Source organism: Pseudophryne corroboree, chromosome 4 (assembly GCF_028390025.1).
Source record: "Pseudophryne corroboree isolate aPseCor3 chromosome 4, aPseCor3.hap2, whole genome shotgun sequence".
Taxonomy (NCBI): Eukaryota; Metazoa; Chordata; class Amphibia; order Anura; family Myobatrachidae; genus Pseudophryne; species Pseudophryne corroboree.
In genome coordinates this window covers 23,560,762-23,580,761 of record NC_086447.1, presented here as the reverse complement: position 1 = coordinate 23,580,761, position 20,000 = coordinate 23,560,762, and the positions used below count along the sequence as shown (strand labels likewise).

General features: G+C 35.3%; 25 non-coding genes across 25 annotated transcripts; all 25 read right to left on the bottom strand.

The window, feature by feature from the left end:
- Positions 1 to 129: 129 nt before the first annotated feature.
- TRNAY-GUA (transfer RNA tyrosine (anticodon GUA)) lies at positions 130 to 219 on the bottom strand. Its single transcript is given in 2 exon segments — positions 130 to 165; positions 183 to 219. It is a non-coding gene; the product is annotated as a tRNA-Tyr (tRNA).
- A 906-nt stretch (positions 220 to 1,125) lies between these two features.
- TRNAS-AGA (transfer RNA serine (anticodon AGA)) lies at positions 1,126 to 1,207 on the bottom strand. Its single transcript has one exon. It is a non-coding gene; the product is annotated as a tRNA-Ser (tRNA).
- A 239-nt stretch (positions 1,208 to 1,446) lies between these two features.
- Positions 1,447 to 1,536, bottom strand: TRNAY-GUA (transfer RNA tyrosine (anticodon GUA)). The gene is given in 2 exon segments: positions 1,447 to 1,482; positions 1,500 to 1,536. It is a non-coding gene; the product is annotated as a tRNA-Tyr (tRNA).
- Positions 1,537 to 2,480: 944 nt separating this feature from the next.
- On the bottom strand, positions 2,481 to 2,562 carry TRNAS-AGA (transfer RNA serine (anticodon AGA)). Its single transcript has one exon. It is a non-coding gene; the product is annotated as a tRNA-Ser (tRNA).
- A 1,231-nt stretch (positions 2,563 to 3,793) lies between these two features.
- TRNAS-AGA (transfer RNA serine (anticodon AGA)) lies at positions 3,794 to 3,875 on the bottom strand. The gene has a single exon. It is a non-coding gene; the product is annotated as a tRNA-Ser (tRNA).
- Positions 3,876 to 4,114: 239 nt separating this feature from the next.
- Positions 4,115 to 4,204, bottom strand: TRNAY-GUA (transfer RNA tyrosine (anticodon GUA)). Its single transcript is given in 2 exon segments — positions 4,115 to 4,150; positions 4,168 to 4,204. It is a non-coding gene; the product is annotated as a tRNA-Tyr (tRNA).
- Positions 4,205 to 5,462: 1,258 nt separating this feature from the next.
- On the bottom strand, positions 5,463 to 5,552 carry TRNAY-GUA (transfer RNA tyrosine (anticodon GUA)). The gene is given in 2 exon segments: positions 5,463 to 5,498; positions 5,516 to 5,552. It is a non-coding gene; the product is annotated as a tRNA-Tyr (tRNA).
- A 944-nt stretch (positions 5,553 to 6,496) lies between these two features.
- TRNAS-AGA (transfer RNA serine (anticodon AGA)) lies at positions 6,497 to 6,578 on the bottom strand. The gene has a single exon. It is a non-coding gene; the product is annotated as a tRNA-Ser (tRNA).
- Positions 6,579 to 6,817: 239 nt separating this feature from the next.
- Positions 6,818 to 6,907, bottom strand: TRNAY-GUA (transfer RNA tyrosine (anticodon GUA)). Its single transcript is given in 2 exon segments — positions 6,818 to 6,853; positions 6,871 to 6,907. It is a non-coding gene; the product is annotated as a tRNA-Tyr (tRNA).
- Positions 6,908 to 7,809: 902 nt separating this feature from the next.
- TRNAS-AGA (transfer RNA serine (anticodon AGA)) lies at positions 7,810 to 7,891 on the bottom strand. Its single transcript has one exon. It is a non-coding gene; the product is annotated as a tRNA-Ser (tRNA).
- A 239-nt stretch (positions 7,892 to 8,130) lies between these two features.
- TRNAY-GUA (transfer RNA tyrosine (anticodon GUA)) lies at positions 8,131 to 8,220 on the bottom strand. Its single transcript is given in 2 exon segments — positions 8,131 to 8,166; positions 8,184 to 8,220. It is a non-coding gene; the product is annotated as a tRNA-Tyr (tRNA).
- A 944-nt stretch (positions 8,221 to 9,164) lies between these two features.
- On the bottom strand, positions 9,165 to 9,246 carry TRNAS-AGA (transfer RNA serine (anticodon AGA)). Its single transcript has one exon. It is a non-coding gene; the product is annotated as a tRNA-Ser (tRNA).
- A 239-nt stretch (positions 9,247 to 9,485) lies between these two features.
- TRNAY-GUA (transfer RNA tyrosine (anticodon GUA)) lies at positions 9,486 to 9,575 on the bottom strand. Its single transcript is given in 2 exon segments — positions 9,486 to 9,521; positions 9,539 to 9,575. It is a non-coding gene; the product is annotated as a tRNA-Tyr (tRNA).
- A 902-nt stretch (positions 9,576 to 10,477) lies between these two features.
- Positions 10,478 to 10,559, bottom strand: TRNAS-AGA (transfer RNA serine (anticodon AGA)). The gene has a single exon. It is a non-coding gene; the product is annotated as a tRNA-Ser (tRNA).
- Positions 10,560 to 11,790: 1,231 nt separating this feature from the next.
- On the bottom strand, positions 11,791 to 11,872 carry TRNAS-AGA (transfer RNA serine (anticodon AGA)). The gene has a single exon. It is a non-coding gene; the product is annotated as a tRNA-Ser (tRNA).
- Positions 11,873 to 12,111: 239 nt separating this feature from the next.
- TRNAY-GUA (transfer RNA tyrosine (anticodon GUA)) lies at positions 12,112 to 12,201 on the bottom strand. Its single transcript is given in 2 exon segments — positions 12,112 to 12,147; positions 12,165 to 12,201. It is a non-coding gene; the product is annotated as a tRNA-Tyr (tRNA).
- Positions 12,202 to 13,103: 902 nt separating this feature from the next.
- Positions 13,104 to 13,185, bottom strand: TRNAS-AGA (transfer RNA serine (anticodon AGA)). The gene has a single exon. It is a non-coding gene; the product is annotated as a tRNA-Ser (tRNA).
- Positions 13,186 to 13,424: 239 nt separating this feature from the next.
- On the bottom strand, positions 13,425 to 13,514 carry TRNAY-GUA (transfer RNA tyrosine (anticodon GUA)). Its single transcript is given in 2 exon segments — positions 13,425 to 13,460; positions 13,478 to 13,514. It is a non-coding gene; the product is annotated as a tRNA-Tyr (tRNA).
- A 902-nt stretch (positions 13,515 to 14,416) lies between these two features.
- Positions 14,417 to 14,498, bottom strand: TRNAS-AGA (transfer RNA serine (anticodon AGA)). The gene has a single exon. It is a non-coding gene; the product is annotated as a tRNA-Ser (tRNA).
- Positions 14,499 to 15,729: 1,231 nt separating this feature from the next.
- TRNAS-AGA (transfer RNA serine (anticodon AGA)) lies at positions 15,730 to 15,811 on the bottom strand. The gene has a single exon. It is a non-coding gene; the product is annotated as a tRNA-Ser (tRNA).
- Positions 15,812 to 16,050: 239 nt separating this feature from the next.
- Positions 16,051 to 16,140, bottom strand: TRNAY-GUA (transfer RNA tyrosine (anticodon GUA)). Its single transcript is given in 2 exon segments — positions 16,051 to 16,086; positions 16,104 to 16,140. It is a non-coding gene; the product is annotated as a tRNA-Tyr (tRNA).
- A 944-nt stretch (positions 16,141 to 17,084) lies between these two features.
- TRNAS-AGA (transfer RNA serine (anticodon AGA)) lies at positions 17,085 to 17,166 on the bottom strand. The gene has a single exon. It is a non-coding gene; the product is annotated as a tRNA-Ser (tRNA).
- A 1,229-nt stretch (positions 17,167 to 18,395) lies between these two features.
- Positions 18,396 to 18,477, bottom strand: TRNAS-AGA (transfer RNA serine (anticodon AGA)). Its single transcript has one exon. It is a non-coding gene; the product is annotated as a tRNA-Ser (tRNA).
- A 239-nt stretch (positions 18,478 to 18,716) lies between these two features.
- On the bottom strand, positions 18,717 to 18,806 carry TRNAY-GUA (transfer RNA tyrosine (anticodon GUA)). Its single transcript is given in 2 exon segments — positions 18,717 to 18,752; positions 18,770 to 18,806. It is a non-coding gene; the product is annotated as a tRNA-Tyr (tRNA).
- Positions 18,807 to 19,709: 903 nt separating this feature from the next.
- TRNAS-AGA (transfer RNA serine (anticodon AGA)) lies at positions 19,710 to 19,791 on the bottom strand. Its single transcript has one exon. It is a non-coding gene; the product is annotated as a tRNA-Ser (tRNA).
- Between the last annotated feature and the right edge of the window lie 209 nt (positions 19,792 to 20,000).

The window sequence follows — 20,000 nt, the reverse complement described above, 5'->3', positions numbered from 1 at the left end:
AAGTTAAACCTGACCACAGTGACCTGCGTTAATGATTTTTAAAATATAACTTGGAGAATGCTTTATACTTGGTATAGTTTTGGGTTTGTAAAATGTCAGTACTGACATCTAAGTTTATCAAAAGTGTCATCCTTCGAGCCGGAATTGAACCAGCGACCTAAGGATTTCTGTACCAATCTCCTCTACAGTCCTCCGCTCTACCAGCTGAGCTATCAAAGGATTCCATGATCATACAGCTGTGATATTACGTGCTATTAAAATGATTGTTGAGTGTTAATTTTAAACATTATCAACTTTCCAAGCAAAATGAAAAATGATTTGACTACACAAAAGAGATTCAACTACTTATTCCTGTGTTGCTTTATCACACAAATTGTCATGTTTAATCATTTGGAAAATATCACTAATAGTTTGACTTATATTTGTGAAATTACTATCAACTGGCTACAGAGCTAGTTTGGAAAGCACTTTAAAATAGATTTTTTAGTGTAGCCAAACTTACATCAAGATTAGAGATGCTTGAGCCTATCAAATCTTCTACACTCTTTTAAATTTTGCTTGTTTTGTAAACTAATCAAGTGTTCCAGGAATGATGGGGATATTCCATTGTTTGATCTGATTTGACAATTCATGTTGGACAATGAGCGGCCCTTTTGAGCTAGTGAAGATAATTGTGCTACATGAGAGTATGCACAGACAATTATTTTTCTTTTTTTGCATTAAAGCACAATTTTTAATAAAGGAGAGGTTAATGATATAATAATTAGCACTGAAAGTCATCTGACACGATTTGAAAGTAAAATGTTGTGCATTGAAAGTAACCAAAGCTCTTTTTACTTTGAGTGGACATCATTTTCTTTCAAATGAATTTGATATTTTGCTAAATGTACAAAACTTTCTTACAAATTTGACATTCAAAATGCATTTGTAATTAATAAATGCTACTTAGTATGGCTGCTGAGATTCCTGGGCTCAGTCTCAAGTAGAGGAGGAGAATGACGGATAGAGAAAGAGAGAACAGGCAGGCATTCTAAAGATTTTGATGTGCCAGTTCCTGACTCACCCTGAGCAACACTGGTTTCAAGCTTTTAGTAAATTTTCTGAAAAATAAAACAACCATGTGGTCGTAGTCTGCAGGATTTGAACCTGCGCGGGGAGACCCCAATGGATTTCTAGTACATCGCCTTAACCACTCTGCCACGACTACCTCTCATGCAATGTGATGTTTTCACAAAAGTTTCTCTATGGGTTGAGCTACTTCATTTCAGGCTGTGAGGAAGACTGAAGTAATATTGTATCAGAGATGATTTCCATGGGAAGTTAATCCTGACCACAGTGACCTGCGTTAATGATTTTTAAAATATAACTTGGAGAATGCTTTATACTTGGTATAGTTTTGGGTTTGTAAAATGTCAGTACTGACATCTAAGTTTATCAAAAGTGTCATCCTTTGAGCCGGAATTGAACCAGCGACCTAAGGATTTCTGTACCAATCTCCTCTACAGTCCTCCGCTCTACCAGCTGAGCTATCGAAGCATTCCATGATCATACAGCTGTGATATTACGTGCTATTAAAATGATTGAGTGTTAATTTTAAACATTATCAACTTTCCAAGCAAAATGAAAAATGATTTGACTACACAAAAGAGATTCAACTACTTATTCCTGTGTTGCTTTATCACACAAATTGTCATGTTTAATCATTTGGAAAATATCACTAATAGTTTGACTTATATTTGTGAAATTACTATCAACTGGCTACAGAGCTAGTTTGGAAAGCCCTTTCAATAGATTTTTTAGTGTAGCCAAACTTACATCAAGATTAGAGATGCTTGAGCCTATCAAATCTTCTACACTCTTTTAAATTTTGCTTGTTTTGTAAACTAATCAAGTGTTCCAGGAATGATGGGGATATTCCATTGTTTGTTCTGATTTGACAATTCATGTTGGACAATGAGCGGCCCTTTTGAGCTAGTGAAGATAATTGTGCTACATAAGAGTATGCACAGACAATTATTTTTATTTTTTTGCATTAAAGCACAATTTTTAATAATTGTGCTTTTTCTTTTTTTGCATAAAGCACAATTTTTAATAAAGGAGAGGTTAATGATATAATAATTAGCACTGAAAGTCATCTGACACGATTTGAAAGTAAAATGTTGTGCATTGAAAGTAACCAAAGTTCTTTTTACTTTGAGTGGACATCATTTTCTTTCAAATGAATTTGATATTTTGCTAAATGTACAAAACTTTCTTACAAATTTGACATTCAAAATGCATTTGTAATTAATAAATGCTACTTAGTATGGCTGCTGAGATTCCTGGGCTCAGTCTCAAGTAGAGGAGGAGAATGACGGATAGACAAAGAGAGAACAGGCAGGCATCCTAAAGATTTTGATGTGCCAGTTCCTGACTCACCCTGAGCAACACTGGTTTCAAGCTTTTAGTAAATTTTCTGAAAAATAAAACAACCATGCGGTCGTAGTCGGCAGGATTTGAACCTGCGCGGGGAGACCCCAATGGATTTCTAACCCATCGCCTTAACCACTCGGCCACGACTACCTCTCACTCAATGTGATGTTTTCACAAAAGTTTCTCTATGGGTTGAGCTACTTCATTTCAGGCTTTGAGGAAGACTGAAGTAATATTGTATCAGAGATGATTTCCTTGGAAAGTTAATCCTGACCACAGTGACCTGCGTTAATGATTTTTAAAATATAACTTGGAGAATGCTTTATACTTGGTATAGTTTTGGGTTTGTAAAATGTCAGTACTGACATCTAAGTTTATCAAAAGCGTCATCCTTTGAGCCGGAATTGAACCAGCGACTTAAGGATTTCTGTACCAATCTCCTCTACAGTCCTCTGCTCTACCAGCTGAGCTATCGAAAGATTCCAGGATCACACAGCTGTGATATTACGTGCTATTAAAATGATTGAGTGTTAATTTTAAACATTATCAACTTTCCAAGCAAAATGAAAAATGATTTGACTACACAAAAGAGATTCAACTACTTATTCCTGTGTTGCTTTATCACACAAATTGTCATGTTTAATCATTTGGAAAATATCACTAATAGTTTGACTTATATTTGTGAAATTACTATCAACTGGCTACAGAGCTAGTTTGGAAAGCACTTTCAATAGATTTTTTAGTGTAGCCAAACTTACATCAAGATTAGAGATGCTTGAGCCTATCAAATCTTCTACACTCTTTTAAATTTTGCTTGTTTTGTAAACTAATCAAGTGTTCCAGGAATGATGGGGATATTCCATTGTTTGTTCTGATTTGACAATTCATGTTGGACAATGAGCAGCCCTTTTGAGCTAGTGAAGATAATTGTGCTACATGAGAGTATGCACAGAGAATTATTTTTCTTTTTTTGCATTAAAGCACAATTTTTAATAAAGGAGAGGTTAATGATATAATAATTAGCACTGAAAGTCATCTGACACGATTTGAAAGTAAAATGTTGTGCATTGAAAGTAACCAAAGCTCTTTTTACTTTGAGTGGACATCATTTTCTTTCAAATTAATTTGATATTTTGCTAAATGTACAAAACTTTCTTACAAATTTGACATTCAAAATGCATTTGTAATTAATAAATGCTACTTAGTATGGCTGCTGAGATTCCTGGGCTCAGTCTCAAGTAGAGGAGGAGAATGACGGATAGAGAAAGAGAGAACAGGCAGGCATCCTAAAGATTTTGATGTGCCAGTTCCTGACTCACCCTGAGCAACACTGGTTTCAAGCTTTTAGTAAATTTTCTGAAAAATAAAACAACCATGTGGTCGTAGTCGGCAGGATTTGAACCTGCGCGGGGAGACCCCAATGGATTTCTAGTACATCGCCTTAACCACTCGGCCACGACTACCTCTCATGCAATGTGATGTTTTCACAAAAGTTTCTCTATGGGTTGAGCTACTTCATTTCAGGCTGTGAGGAAGACTGAAGTAATATTGTATCAGAGATGATTTCCATGGGAAGTTAATCCTGACCACAGTGACCTGCGTTAATGATTTTTAAAATATAACTTGGAGAATGCTTTATACTTGGTATAGTTTTGGGTTTGTAAAATGTCAGTACTGACATCTAAGTTTATCAAAAGCGTCATCCTTTGAGCCGGAATTGAACCAGCGACTTAAGGATTTCTGTACCAATCTCCTCTACAGTCCTCCGCTCTACCAACTGAGCTATCGAAGGATTCCAGGATCATACAGCTGTGATATTACGTGCTATTAAAATGATTGAGTGTTAATTTTAAACATTATCAACTTTCCAAGCAAAATGAAAAATGATTTGACTACACAAAAGAGATTCAACTACTTATTCCTGTGTTGCTTTATCACACAAATTGTCATGTTTAATCATTTGGGAAATATCACTAATAGTTTGACTTATATTTGTGAAATTACTATCAACTGGCTACAGAGCTAGTTTGGAAAGCACTTTCAATAGATTTTTTAGTGTAGCCAAACTTACATCAAGATTAGAGATGCTTGAGCCTATCAAATCTTCTACACTCTTTTAAATTTTGCTTGTTTTGTAAACTAATCAAGTGTTCCAGGAATGATGGGGATATTCCATTGTTTGTTCTGATTTGACAATTCATGTTGGACAATGAGCGGCCCTTTTGAGCTAGTGAAGATAATTGTGCTACATGAGAGTATGCACAGACAATTATTTTTATTTTTTTGCATTAAAGCACAATTTTTAATAATTGTGCTTTTTCTTTTTTTGCATAAAGCACAATTTTTAATAAAGGAGAGGTTAATGATATAATAATTAGCACTGAAAGTCATCTGACACGATTTTAAAGTAAAATGTTGTGCATTGAAAAAGTTCTTTTTACTTTGAGTGGACATCATTTTCTTTCAAATGAATTTGATATTTTGCTAAATGTACAAAACTTTCTTACAAATTTGACATTCAAAATGCATTTGTAATTAATAAATGCTACTTAGTATGGCTGCTGAGATTCCTGGGCTCAGTCTCAAGTAGAGGAGGAGAATGACGGATAGAGAAAGAGAGAACAGGCAGGCATTCTAAAGATTTTGATGTGCCAGTTCCTGACTCACCCTGAGCAACACTGGTTTCAAGCTTTTAGTAAATTTTCTGAAAAATAAAACAACCATGTGGTCGTAGTCTGCAGGATTTGAACCTGTGCGGGGAGACCCCAATGGATTTCTAGTACATCGCCTTAACCACTCTGCCACGACTACCTCTCATGCAATGTGATGTTTTCACAAAAGTTTCTCTATGGGTTGAGCTACTTCATTTCAGGCTGTGAGGAAGACTGAAGTAATATTGTATCAGAGATGATTTCCATGGGAAGTTAATCCTGACCACAGTGACCTGCGTTAATGATTTTTAAAATATAACTTGGAGAATGCTTTATACTTGGTATAGTTTTGGGTTTGTAAAATGTCAGTACTGACATCTCAGTTTATCAAAAGCGTCATCCTTTGAGCCGGAATTGAACCAGCGACCTAAGGATTTCTGTACCAATCTCCTCTACAGTCCTCCGCTCTACCAGCTGAGCTATCGAAGGATTCCATGATCATACAGCTGTGATATTACGTGCTATTAAAATGATTGAGTGTTAATTTTAAACATTATCAACTTTCCAAGCAAAATGAAAAATGATTTGACTACACAAAAGAGATTCAACTACTTATTCCTGTGTTGCTTTATCACACAAATTGTCATGTTTAATCATTTGGAAAATATCACTAATAGTTTGACTTATATTTGTGAAATTACTATCAACTGGCTACAGAGCTAGTTTGGAAAGCACTTTCAATAGATTTTTTAGTGTAGCCAAACTTGCATCAAGATTAGAGATGCTTGAGCCTATCAAATCTTCTACACTCTTTTAAATTTTGCTTGTTTTGTAAACTAATCAAGTGTTCCAGGAATGATGGGGATATTCCATTGTTTGTTCTGATTTGACAATTCATGTTGGACAATGAGCGGCCCTTTTGAGCTAGTGAAGATAATTGTGCTACATAAGAGTATGCACAGACAATTATTTTTCTTTTTTTGCATTAAAGCACAATTTTTAATAATTGTGCTTTTTCTTTTTTTGCATAAAGCACAATTTTTAATAAAGGAGAGGTTAATGATATAATAATTAGCACTGAAAGTCATCTGACACGATTTGAAAGTAAAATGTTGTGCATTGAAAGTAACCAAAGTTCTTTTTACTTTGAGTGGACATCATTTTCTTTCAAATGAATTTGATATTTTGCTAAATGTACAAAACTTTCTTACAAATTTGACATTCAAAATGCATTTGTAATTAATAAATGCTACTTAGTATGGCTGCTGAGATTCCTGGGCTCAGTCTCAAGTAGAGAAGGAGAATGACGGATAGACAAAGAGAGAACAGGCAGGCATCCTAAAGATTTTGATGTGCCAGTTCCTGACTCACCCTGAGCAACACTGGTTTCTAGCTTTTAGTAAATTTTCTGAAAAATAAAACAACCATGCGGTCGTAGTCGGCAGGATTTGAACCTGCGCGGGGAGACCCCAATGGATTTCTAACCCATCGCCTTAACCACTCGGCCACGACTACCTCTCACTCAATGTGATGTTTTCACAAAAGATTCTCTATGGGTTGAGCTACTTCATTTCAGGCTTTGAGGAAGACTGAAGTAATATTGTATCAGAGATGATTTCCTTGGAAAGTTAATCCTGACCACAGTGACCTGCGTTAATGATTTTTAAAATATAACTTGGAGAATGCTTTATACTTGGTATAGTTTTGGGTTTGTAAAATGTCAGTACTGACATCTAAGTTTATCAAAAGCGTCATCCTTTGAGCCGGAATTGAACCAGCGACTTAAGGATTTCTGTACCAATCTCCTCTACAGTCCTCCGCTCTACCAGCTGAGCTATCGAAGGATTCCAGGATCGTACAGCTGTGATATTACGTGCTATTAAAATGATTGAGTGTTAATTTTAAACATTATCAACTTTCCAAGCAAAATGAAAAATGATTTGACTACACAAAAGAGATTCAACTACTTATTCCTGTGTTGCTTTATCACACAAATTGTCATGTTTAATCATTTGGAAAATATCACTAATAGTTTGACTTATATTTGTGAAATTACTATCAACTGGCTACAGAGCTAGTTTGGAAAACACTTTCAATAGATTTTTTAGTGTAGCCAAACTTACATCAAGATTAGAGATGCTTGAGCCTATCAAATCTTCTACACTCTTTTAAATTTTGCTTGTTTTGTAAACTAATCAAGTGTTCCAGGAATGATGGGGATATTCCATTGTTTGTTCTGATTTGACAATTCATGTTGGACAATGAGCGGCCCTTTTGAGCTAGTGAAGATAATTGTGCTACATGAGAGTATGCACAGACAATTATTTTTCTTTTTTTGTATTAAAGCACAATTTTTAATAAAGGAGAGGTTAATGATATAATAATTAGCACTGAAAGTCATCTGACACGATTTGAAAGTAAAATGTTGTGCATTGAAAGTAACCAAAGCTCTTTTTACTTTGAGTGGACATCATTTTCTTTCAAATGAATTTGATATTTTGCTAAATGTACAAAACTTTCTTACAAATTTGACATTCAAAATGCATTTGTAATTAATAAATGCTACTTAGTATGGCTGCTGAGATTCCTGGGCTCAGTCTCAAATAGAGGAGGAGAATGACGGATAGAGAAAGAGAGAACAGGCAGGCATCCTAAAGATTTTGATGTGCCAGTTCCTGACTCACCCTGAGCAACACTGGTTTCAAGCTTTTAGTAAATTTTCTGAAAAATAAAACAACCATGTGGTCGTAGTCGGCAGGATTTGAACCTGCGCGGGGAGACCCCAATGGATTTCTAGTACATCGCCTTAACCACTCGGCCACGACTACCTCTCATGCAATGTGATGTTTTCACAAAAGTTTCTCTATGGGTTGAGCTACTTCATTTCAGGCTGTGAGGAAGACTGAAGTAATATTGTATCAGAGATGATTTCCATGGGAAGTTAATCCTGACCACAGTGACCTGCGTTAATGATTTTTAAAATATAACTTGGAGAATGCTTTATACTTGGTATAGTTTTGGGTTTGTAAAATGTCAGTACTGACATCTAAGTTTATCAAAAGCGTCATCCTTTGAGCCGGAATTGAACCAGCGACTTAAGGATTTCTGTACCAATCTCCTCTACAGTCCTCCGCTCTACCAGCTGAGCTATCGAAGGATTCCAGGATCATACAGCTGTGATATTACGTGCTATTAAAATGATTGAGTGTTAATTTTAAACATTATCAACTTTCCAAGCAAAATGAAAAATGATTTGACTACACAAAAGAGATTCAACTACTTATTCCTGTGTTGCTTTATCACACAAATTGTCATGTTTAATCATTTGGAAAATATCACTAATAGTTTGACTTATATTTGTGAAATTACTATCAACTGGCTACAGAGCTAGTTTGGAAAGCACTTTCAATAGATTTTTTAGTGTAGCCAAACTTACATCAAGATTAGAGATGCTTGAGCCTATCAAATCTTCTACACTCTTTTAAATTTTGCTTGTTTTGTAAACTAATCAAGTGTTCCAGGAATGATGGGGATATTCCATTGTTTGTTCTGATTTGACAATTCATGTTGGACAATGAGCGGCCCTTTTGAGCTAGTGAAGATAATTGTGCTACATGAGAGTATGCACAGACAATTATTTTTATTTTTTTGCATTAAAGCACAATTTTTAATAATTGTGCTTTTTCTTTTTTTGCATAAAGCACAATTTTTAATAAAGGAGAGGTTAATGATATAATAATTAGCACTGAAAGTCATCTGACACGATTTTAAAGTAAAATGTTGTGCATTGAAAGTAACCAAAGTTCTTTTTACTTTGAGTGGACATCATTTTCTTTCAAATGAATTTGTTATTTTGCTAAATGTACAAAACTTTCTTACAAATTTGACATTCAAAATGCATTTGTAATTAATAAATGCTACTTAGTATGGCTGCTGAGATTCCTGGGCTCAGTCTCAAGTAGAGGAGGAGAATGACGGATAGACAAAGAGAGAACAGGCAGGCATCCTAAAGATTTTGATGTGCCAGTTCCTGACTCACCCTGAGCAACACTGGTTTCAAGCTTTTAGTAAATTTTCTGAAAAATAAAACAACCATGCGGTCGTAGTCGGCAGGATTTGAACCTGCGCGGGGAGACCCCAATGAATTTCTAGTCCATCGCCTTAACCACTCGGCCACGACTACCTCTCGCTCAATGTGATGTTTTCACAAAAGTTTCTCTATGGGTTGAGCTACTTCATTTCAGGCTGTGAGGAAGACTGAAGTAATATTGTATCAGAGATGATTTCCATGGGAAGTTAATCCTGACCACAGTGACCTGCATTAATAATTTTTAAAATATAACTTGGAGAATGCTTTATACTTGGTATAGTTTTGGGTTTGTAAAATGTCAGTACTGACATCTAAGTTTATCAAAAGCGTCATTCTTTGAGCCGGAATTGAACCAGCGACTTAAGGATTTCTGTACCAATCTCCTCTACAGTCCTCCGCTCTACCAGCTGAGCTATCGAAGGGTTCCAGGATCACACAGCTGTGATATTACGTGCTATTAAAATGATTGAGTGTTAATTTTAAACATTATCAACTTTCCAAGCAAAATGAAAAATGATTTGACTACACAAAAGAGATTCAACTACTTATTCCTGTGTTGCTTTATCACACAAATTGTCATGTTTAATCATTTGGAAAATATCACTAATAGTTTGACTTATATTTGTGAAATTACTATCAACTGGCTACAGAGCTTGTTTGGAAAGCACTTTCAATAGATTTTTTAGTGTAGCCAAACTTACATCAAGATTAGAGATGCTTGAGCCTATCAAATCTTCTACACTCTTTTAAATTTTGCTTGTTTTGTAAACTAATCAAGTGTTCCAGGAATGATGGGGATATTCCATTGTTTGTTCTGATTTGACAATTCATGTTGGACAATGAGCGGCCCTTTTGAGCTAGTGAAGATAATTGTGCTACATGAGAGTATGCACAGACAATTATTTTTCTTTTTTTGCATTAAAGCACAATTTTTAATAAAGGAGAGGTTAATGATATAATAATTAGCACTGAAAGTCATCTGACACGATTTGAAAGTAAAATGTTGTGCATTGAAAGTAACCAAAGCTCTTTTTACTTTGAGTGGACATCATTTTCTTTCAAATGAATTTGATATTTTGCTAAATGTACAAAACTTTCTTACAAATTTGACATTCAAAATGCATTTGTAATTAATAAATGCTACTTAGTATGGCTGCTGAGATTCCTGGGCTCAGTCTCAAGTAGAGGAGGAGAATGACGGATAGAGAAAGAGAGAACAGGCAGGCATCCTAAAGATTTTGATGTGCCAGATCCTGACTCACCCTGAGCAACACTGGTTTCAAGCTTTTAGTAAATTTTCTGAAAAATAAAACAACCATGCGGTCGTAGTCGGCAGGATATGAACCTGCGCGGGGAGACACCAATGGATTTCTAGTCCATCGCCTTAACCACTCGGCCACGACTACCTCTCATTCGATGTAATGTTTTCACAAAAGTTTCTCTATGGGTTGAGCTACTTCATTTCAGGCTGTGAGGAAGACTGAAGTAATATTGTATAAGAGATGATTTCCATGGGAAGTTAATCCTGACCACAGTGACCTGCGTTAATGATTTTTAAAATAAAACTTGGAGAATGCTTTATACTTGGTATAGTTTTGGGTTTGTAAAATGTCAGTACTGACATCTAAGTTTATCAAAAGCATCATCCTTTGAGCCGGAATTGAACCAGCGACCTAAGGATTTCTGTACCAATCTCCTCTACAGTCCTCTGCTCTACCAGTTGAGATATCGAAGGATGCCATGATCATACAGCTGTGATATTACGTGCTATTAAAATGAGTGAGTGTTAATTTTAAACATTATCAACTTTCCAAGCAAAATGAAAAATGATTTGACTACACAAAAGAGATTCAACTACTTATTCCTGTGTTGCTTTATCACACAAATTGTCATGTTTAATCATTTGGAAAATATCACTAATAATTTGACTTATATTTGTGAAATTACTATCAACTGGCTACAGAGCTAGTTTGGAAAGCACTTTCAATATATTTTTTAGTGTAGCCAAACTTACATCAAGATTAGAGATGCTTGAGCCTATCAAATCTTCTACACTCTTTTAAATTTTGCTTGTTTTGTAAACTAATCAAGTGTTCCAGGAATGATGGGGATATTCCATTGTTTGTTCTGATTTGACCATTCATTTTGGACAATGAGCGGCCCTTTTGAGCTAGTGAAGATAATTGTGCTACATGAGAGTATGCACAGACAATTATTTTTCTTTTTTTGCATTAAAGCACAATTTTTAATAAAGGAGAGGTTAATGATATAATAATTAGCAATGAAAGTCATCTGACACGATTTGAAAGTAAAATGTTGTGCATTGAAAGTAACCAAAGCTCTTTTTACTTTGAGTGGACATCATTTTCTTTCAAATGAATTTGATATTTTGCTAAATGTACAAAACTTTCTTACAAATTTGACATTCAAAATGTATTTGTAATTAATAAATGCTACTTAGTATGGCTGCTGAGATTCCTGGGCTCAGTCTCAAGTAGAGGAGGAGAATGACGGATAGAGAAAGAGAAAACAGGCAGGCATCCTAAAGATTTTGATGTGCCAGTTCCTGACTCACCCTGAGCAACACTGGTTTCAAGCTTTTAGTAAATTTTCTGAAAAATAAAACAAGTATGTGGTCGTAGTTGGCAGGATTTGAACCTGCACGGGGAGACCCCAATGGATTTCTAGTCCATCGCCTTAACCACTCGGCCACGACTACCTCTCACGCAATGTGATGTTTTCACAAAAGTTTCTCTATGGGTTGAGCTACTTAATTTCAAGCTGTGAGGATGACTGAAGTAATATTGTATCAGAGATGGTTTCCATTTGAAGTTAATCCTGACCACAGTGACCTGCGTTAATGATTTTTAAAATATAACTTGGAGAATGCTTTATACTTGGTATAGTTTTGGGTTTGTAAAATGTCAGTACTCACATCTAAGTTTATCAAAAGCGTCATCCTTCGAGCCGGAATTGAACCTACGACCTAAGGATTTCTGTACCAATCTCCTCTACAGTCCTCCGCTCTACCAGCTGAGCTATCGAAGGATTCCATGATCATACAGCTGTGATATTACGTGCTATTAAAATGATTGAGTGTTAATTTTAAACATTATCAACTTTCCAAGCAAAATGAAAAATGATTTGACTACACAAAAGAGATTCAACTACTTATTCCTGTGTTGCTTTATCACACAAATTGTCATGTTTAATCATTTGGAAAATATCACTAATAGTTTGACTTATATTTGTGCAATTACTATCAACTGGCTACAGAGCTAGTTTGGAAAGCACTTTCAATAGATTTTTTAGTGTAGCCACACTTACATCAAGATTAGAGATGCTTGAGCCTATCAAACCTTCTACACTCTTTTAAATTTTGCTTGTTTTGTAAACTAATCAAGTGTTCCAGGAATGATGGGGATATTCCATTGTTTGTTCTGATTTGACAATTCATTTTGGACAATGAGCGGCCCTTTTGAGCTAGTGAAGATAATTGTGCTACATGAGAGTATGCACAGACAATTATTTTTCTTTTTTTGCATTAAAGCACAATTTTTAATAAAGGAGAGGTTAATGATATAATAATTAGCACTGAAAGTCATCTGACACGATTTGAAAGTAAAATGTTGTGCATTGAAAGTAACCAAAGCTCTTTTTACTTTGAGTGGACATCATTTTCTTTCAAATGAATTTGATATTTTGCTAAATGTACAAAACTTTCTTACAAATTTGACATTCAAAATGCATTTGTAATTAATAAATGCTACTTAGTATGGCTGCTGAGATTCCTGGGCTCAGTCTCAAGTAGAGGAGGAGAATTACGGATAGAGAAAGAGAGAACAGGCAGGCATCCTAAAGATTTTGATGTGCCAGTTCCTGACTCACCCTGAGCAACACTGGTTTCAAGCTTTTAGTATATTTTCTAAAAAATAATACAACCATGTGGTCATAGTCGGCAGGATATTAACCTGCGCGGGGAGACACCAATGGATTTCTAGTCCATCGCCTTAACCACTCGGCCACGACTACCTCTCATTAGATGTGATGTTTTCACAAAAGTTTCTCTATGGGTTGAGCTACTTCATTTCAGGCTGTGAGGAAGACTGAAGTAATATTGTATAAGAGATGATTTCCATGGGAAGTTAATCCTGACCACAGTGACCTGCGTTAATGATTTTTAAAATAAAACTTGGAGAATGCTTTGTACTTGGTATAGTTTTGGGTTTGTAAAATGTCAGTACTGACATCTAAGTTTATCAAAAGCATCATCCTTTGAGCCGGAATTGAACCAGCGACCTAAGGATTTCTGTACCAATCTCCTCTACAGTCCTCCGCTCTACCAGTTGAGATATCAAAGGATGCCATGATCATACAGCTGTGATATTACGTGCTATTAAAATGATTGAGTGTTAATTTTAAACATTATCAACTTTCCAAGCAAAATGAAAAATGATTTGACTACACAAAAGAGATTCAACTACTTATTCCTGTGTTGCTTTATCACACAAATTGTCATGTTTAATCATTTGGAAAATATCACTAATAGTTTGACTTATATTTGTGCAATTACATTCAACTGGCTACAGAGCTAGTTTGGAAAGCACTTTCAATAGATTTTTTAGTGTAGCCAAACTTACATCAAGATTAGAGATGCTTGAGCCTATCAAACCTTCTACACTCTTTTAAATTTTGCTTGTTTTGTAAACTAATCAAGTGTTCCAGGAATGATGGGGATATTCCATTGTTTGTTCTGATTTGACAATTCATTTTGGACAATGAGCGGCCCTTTTGAGCTAGTGAAGATAATTGTGCTACATGAGAGTATGCACAGACAATTATTTTTCTTTTTTTGCATTAAAGCACAATTTTTAATAAAGGAGAGGTTAATGATATAATAATTAGCACTGAAAGTCATCTGACATGATTTGAAAGTAAAATGTTGTGCATTGAAAGTAACCAAAGCTCTTTTTACTTTGAGTGGACCTCATTTTCTTTCAAATGAATTTGATATTTTGCTAAATGTACAAAACTTTCTTACAAATTTGACATTCAAAATGCATTTGTAATTAATAAATGCTACTTAGTATGGCTGCTGAGATTCCTGGGCTCAGTCTCAAGTAGAGGAGGAGAATGACGGATAGAGAAAGAGAGAACAGGCAGGCATCCTAAAGATTTTGATGTGCCAGTTCCTGACTCACCCTGAGCAACACTGGTTTCAAGCTTTTAGTAAATTTTCTGAAAAATAAAACAACCATGCGGTCGTAGTCGGCAGGATATGAACCTGCGCGGGGAGACACCAATGGATTTCTAGTCCATCGCCTTAACCACTCGGCCACGACTACCTCTCATTCGATGTAATGTTTTCACAAAAGTTTCTCTATGGGTTGAGCTACTTCATTTCAGGCTGTGAGGAAGACTGAAGTAATATTGTATAAGAGATGATTTCCATGGGAAGTTAATCCTGACCACAGTGACCTGCGTTAATGATTTTTAAAATAAAACTTGGAGAATGCTTTATACTTGGTATAGTTTTGGGTTTGTAAAATGTCAGTACTGACATCTAAGTTTATCAAAAGCATCATCCTTTGAGCCGGAATTGAACCAGCGACCTAAGGATTTCTGTACCAATCTCCTCTACAGTCCTCTGCTCTACCAGTTGAGATATCGAAGGATGCCATGATCATACAGCTGTGATATTACGTGCTATTAAAATGATTGAGTGTTAATTTTAAACATTATCAACTTTCCAAGCAAAATGAAAAATGATTTGACTACACAAAAGAGATTCAACTACTTATTCCTGTGTTGCTTTATCACACAAATTGTCATGTTTAATCATTTGGAAAATATCACTAATAATTTGACTTATATTTGTGAAATTACTATCAACTGGCTACAGAGCTAGTTTGGAAAGCACTTTCAATATATTTTTTAGTGTAGCCAAACTTACATCAAGATTAGAGATGCTTGAGCCTATCAAATCTTCTACACTCTTTTAAATTTTGCTTGTTTTGTAAACTAATCAAGTGTTCCAGGAATGATGGGGATATTCCATTGTTTGTTCTGATTTGACCATTCATTTTGGACAATGAGCGGCCCTTTTGAGCTAGTGAAGATAATTGTGCTACATGAGAGTATGCACAGACAATTATTTTTCTTTTTTTGCATTAAAGCACAATTTTTAATAAAGGAGAGGTTAATGATATAATAATTAGCAATGAAAGTCATCTGACACGATTTGAAAGTAAAATGTTGTGCATTGAAAGTAACCAAAGCTCTTTTTACTTTGAGTGGACATCATTTTCTTTCAAATGAATTTGATATTTTGCTAAATGTACAAAACTTTCTTACAAATTTGACATTCAAAATGTATTTGTAATTAATAAATGCTACTTAGTATGGCTGCTGAGATTCCTGGGCTCAGTCTCAAGTAGAGGAGGAGAATGACGGATAGAGAAAGAGAAAACAGGCAGGCATCCTAAATATTTTGATGTGCCAGTTCCTGACTCACCCTGAGCAACACTGGTTTCAAGCTTTTAGTAAATTTTCTGAAAAATAAAACAACTATGTGGTCGTAGTTGGCAGGATTTGAACCTGCACGGGGAGACCCCAATGGATTTCTAGTCCATCGCCTTAACCACTCGGCCACGACTACCTCTCACGCAATGTGATGTTTTCACAAAAGTTTCTCTATGGGTTGAGCTACTTAATTTCAAGCTGTGAGGATGACTGAAGTAATATTGTATCAGAGATGGTTTCCATTTGAAGTTAATCCTGACCACAGTGACCTGCGTTAATGATTTTTAAAATATAACTTGGAGAATGCTTTATACTTGGTATAGTTTTGGGTTTGTAAAATGTCAGTACTCACATCTAAGTTTATCAAAAGCGTCATCCTTCGAGCCGGAATTGAACCTACGACCTAAGGATTTCTGTACCAATCTCCTCTACAGTCCTCCGCTCTACCAGCTGAGCTATCGAAGGATTCCATGATCATACAGCTGTGATATTACGTGCTATTAAAATGATTGAGTGTTAATTTTAAACATTATCAACTTTCCAAGCAAAATTAAAAATGATTTGACTACACAAAAGAGATTCAACTACTTATTCCTGTGTTGCTTTATCACACAAATTGTCATGTTTAATCATTTGGAAAATATCACTAATAGTTTGACTTATATTTGTGCAATTACTATCAACTGGCTACAGAGCTAGTTTGGAAAGCACTTTCAATAGATTTTTTAGTGTAGCCACACTTACATCAAGATTAGAGATGCTTGAGCCTATCAAACCTTCTACACTCTTTTAAATTTTGCTTGTTTTGTAAACTAATCAAGTGTTCCAGGAATGATGGGGATATTCCATTGTTTGTTCTGATTTGACAATTCATTTTGGACAATGAGCGGCCCTTTTGAGCTAGTGAAGATAATTGTGCTACATGAGAGTATGCACAGACAATTATTTTTCTTTTTTTGCATTAAAGCACAATTTTTAATAATTGTGCTTTTTCTTTTTTTGCATAAAGCACAATTTTTAATAAAGTAGAGGTTAATGATATAATAATTAGCACTGAAAGTCATCTGACACGATTTGAAAGTAAAATGTTGTGCATTGAAAGTAACCAAAGCTCTTTTTACTTTGAGTGGACATCATTTTCTTTCAAATGAATTTGATATTTTGCTAAATGTACAAAACTTTCTTACAAATTTGACATTCAAAATGCATTTGTAATTAATAAATGCTACTTAGTATGGCTGCTGAGATTCCTGGGCTCAGTCTCAAGTAGAGGAGGAGAATTACGGATAGAGAAAGAGAGAACAGGCAGGCATCCTAAAGATTTTGATGTGCCAGTTCCTGACTCACCCTGAGCAACACTGGTTTCAAGCTTTTAGTATATTTTCTAAAAAATAATACAACCATGTGGTCATAGTCGGCAGGATTTGAACCTGCGCGGGGAGACCCCAATGGATTTCTAGTCCATCGCCTTAACCACTCTGCCATGACTACCTCTCATTCAATGTGATGTTTTCACAAAAGTTTCTCTATGGGTTGATCTACTTCATTTCAGGCTGTGAGGATGACTGAAGTAATATTGTATCAGAGATGATTTCCATGGGAAGTTAATCCTGACCACAGTGACCTGCGTTAATGATTTTTAAAATATAACTTGGAGAATGCTTTATACTTGGTATAGTTTTGGGTTTGTTAAATGTCAGTACTGACATCAAAGTTTATCAAAAGCGTCATCTTTTGAGCCGGAATTGAACCAGCGACCTAAGGATTTCTGTACCAATCTCCTCTACTGTCCTTCGCTCTACCAGCTGAGCTATCGAAGGATTCCATGATCATACAGCTGTGATATTACGTGCTATTAAAATGATTGAGTGTTAATTTTAAACATTATCAACTTTCCAAGCAAAATGAAAAATTATTTGACTACACAAAAGAGATTCAACTACTTATTCCTGTGTTGCTTTATCACACAAATTGTCATGTTTAATCATTTGGAAAATATCACTAATAGCTTGACTTATATTTGTGAAATTACTATCAACTGGCTACAGAGCTAGTTTGGAAAGCACTTTCAAAAGATTTTTTTAGTGTAGCCAAACTTACATCAAGATTAGAGATGCTTGAGCCTATCAAACCTTCTACACTCTTTTAAATTTTGCTTGTTTTGTAAACTAATCAAGTGTTCCAGGAATGATGGAAATATTCCATTGTTTGTCCTGATTTGACAATTCATTTTGGACAATGAGCGGCCCTTTTGAGCTAGTGAAGATAATTGTGCTACATGAGAGTATGCACAGACAATTATTTTTCTTTTTTTGCATTAAAGCACAATTTATAATAAAGGAGAGGTTAATGATATAATAATTAGCACTGAAAGTCATCTGACACGATTTGAAAGTAAAATGTTGTGCATTGAAAGTAACCAAAGCTCTTTTTACTTTGAGTGGACATCATTTTCTTTCAAATGAATTTGATATTTTGCTAAATGTACAAAACTTTCTTACAAATTTGACATTCAAAATGCATTTGTAATTAACAAATGCTACTTAGTATGGCTGCTGAGATTCCTGGGCTCAGTCTCAAGTAGAGGAGAATGACGGATAGAGAAAGAGAGAACAGGCAGGCATCCTAAAGATTTTGATGTGCAAGTTCCTGACTCACCCTGAGCAACACTGGTTTCAAGCTTTAATTACATTTTCTGAAAAATAAAACAACCATGTGGTCGTAATCGGCAGGATTTGAACCTGCGCGGGGAGACCCCAATAGATTTCTAGTCCATCGCCTTAACCACTCGGCCTCGACTACCTCTCATGCAATGTGATGTTTTCACAAAAGTTTCTCTATGGGTTGAGCTACTTCATTTCAGACTGTGAGGATGACTGAAGTAATATTGTATCAGAGATGATTTCCATGGGAAGTTAATCCTGACCACAGTGACCTGCGTTAATGATTTTTAAAATATAACTTGGAGAATGCTTTATACTTGGTATAGTTTTGGGTTTGTAAAATGTCAGTACTGACATCTAAGTTTATCAAAAGCATCATCCTTCGAGCCGGAATTGAACCAACGACCTAAGGATTTCTGTACCAATCTCCTCTACAGTCCTCCGCTCTACCAGCTGAGCTATCGAAAGATTCCATGATCATACAACTGTGAAATTACGTGCTATTAAAATGATTGAGTGTTAATTTTAAACATTATCAACTTTCCAAGCAAAATGAAAAATGATTTGACTACACAAAAGAGATTCAACTACTTATTCCTGTGTTGCTTTATCACACAAATTGTCATGTTTAATCATTTGGAAAATATCACTAATAGTTTGACTTATATTTGTGAAATTACTATCAACTGGCTACAGAGCTAGTTTGGAAAGCACTTTCAATAGATTTTTTTAGTGTAGCCAAACTTACATCAAGATTAGAGATGCTTGAGCCTATCAAACCTTCTACACTCTTTTAAATTTTACTTGTTTTGTAAACTAATCAAGTGTTCCAGGAATGATGGGGATATTCCATTGTTTGTTCTAATTTGACAATTTATTTTGGACAATGAGCGGCCCTTTTGAGCTAGTGAAGATAATTGTGCTACATGAGAGTATGCACAGACAATTATTTTTCTTTTTTTGCATTAAAGCACAATTTTTAATAAAGGAGAGGTTAATGATATAATAATTAGCACTGAAAGTCATCTGACACGATTTGAAAGTAAAATGTTGTGCATTGAAAGTAACCAAAGCTCTTTTTACTTTGAGTGGACATCATTTTCTTTCAAATGAATTTGATATTTTGCTAAATGTACAAAACTTTCTTACAAATTTGACATTCAAAATGCATTTGTAATTAATCAATGCTACTTAGTATGGCTGCTGAGATTCCTGGGCTCAGTCTCAAATAGAGGAGGAGAATGATGGATAGAGAAAGAGAGAACAGGCAGGCATCCTAAAGATTTTGATGTGCCAGTTCCTGACTCACCCTGAGCAACACTGGTTTCAAGTTTTTAGTAAATTTTCTGAAAAATAAAAAAACCATGTGGTCGTAGTCGGCAGGATTTGAACCTACACGGGGAGACCCCAATGGATTTCTAGTCCATCGCCTTAACCACTCGGCCACGACTACCTCTCATGGAAAGTGATGTTTTCACAAAAGTTTATCTATAGGTTGAGCTACTTCATTTCAGGCTGTGAGGATGACTGAAGTAATATTGTATCAGAGATGATTTCCATGGGAAGTTAATCCTGACCACAGTGACCTGCGTTAATGATTTTTAAAATATAACTTGGAGAATGCTTTATACTTGGTATAGTTTTGGGTTTGTAAAATGTCAG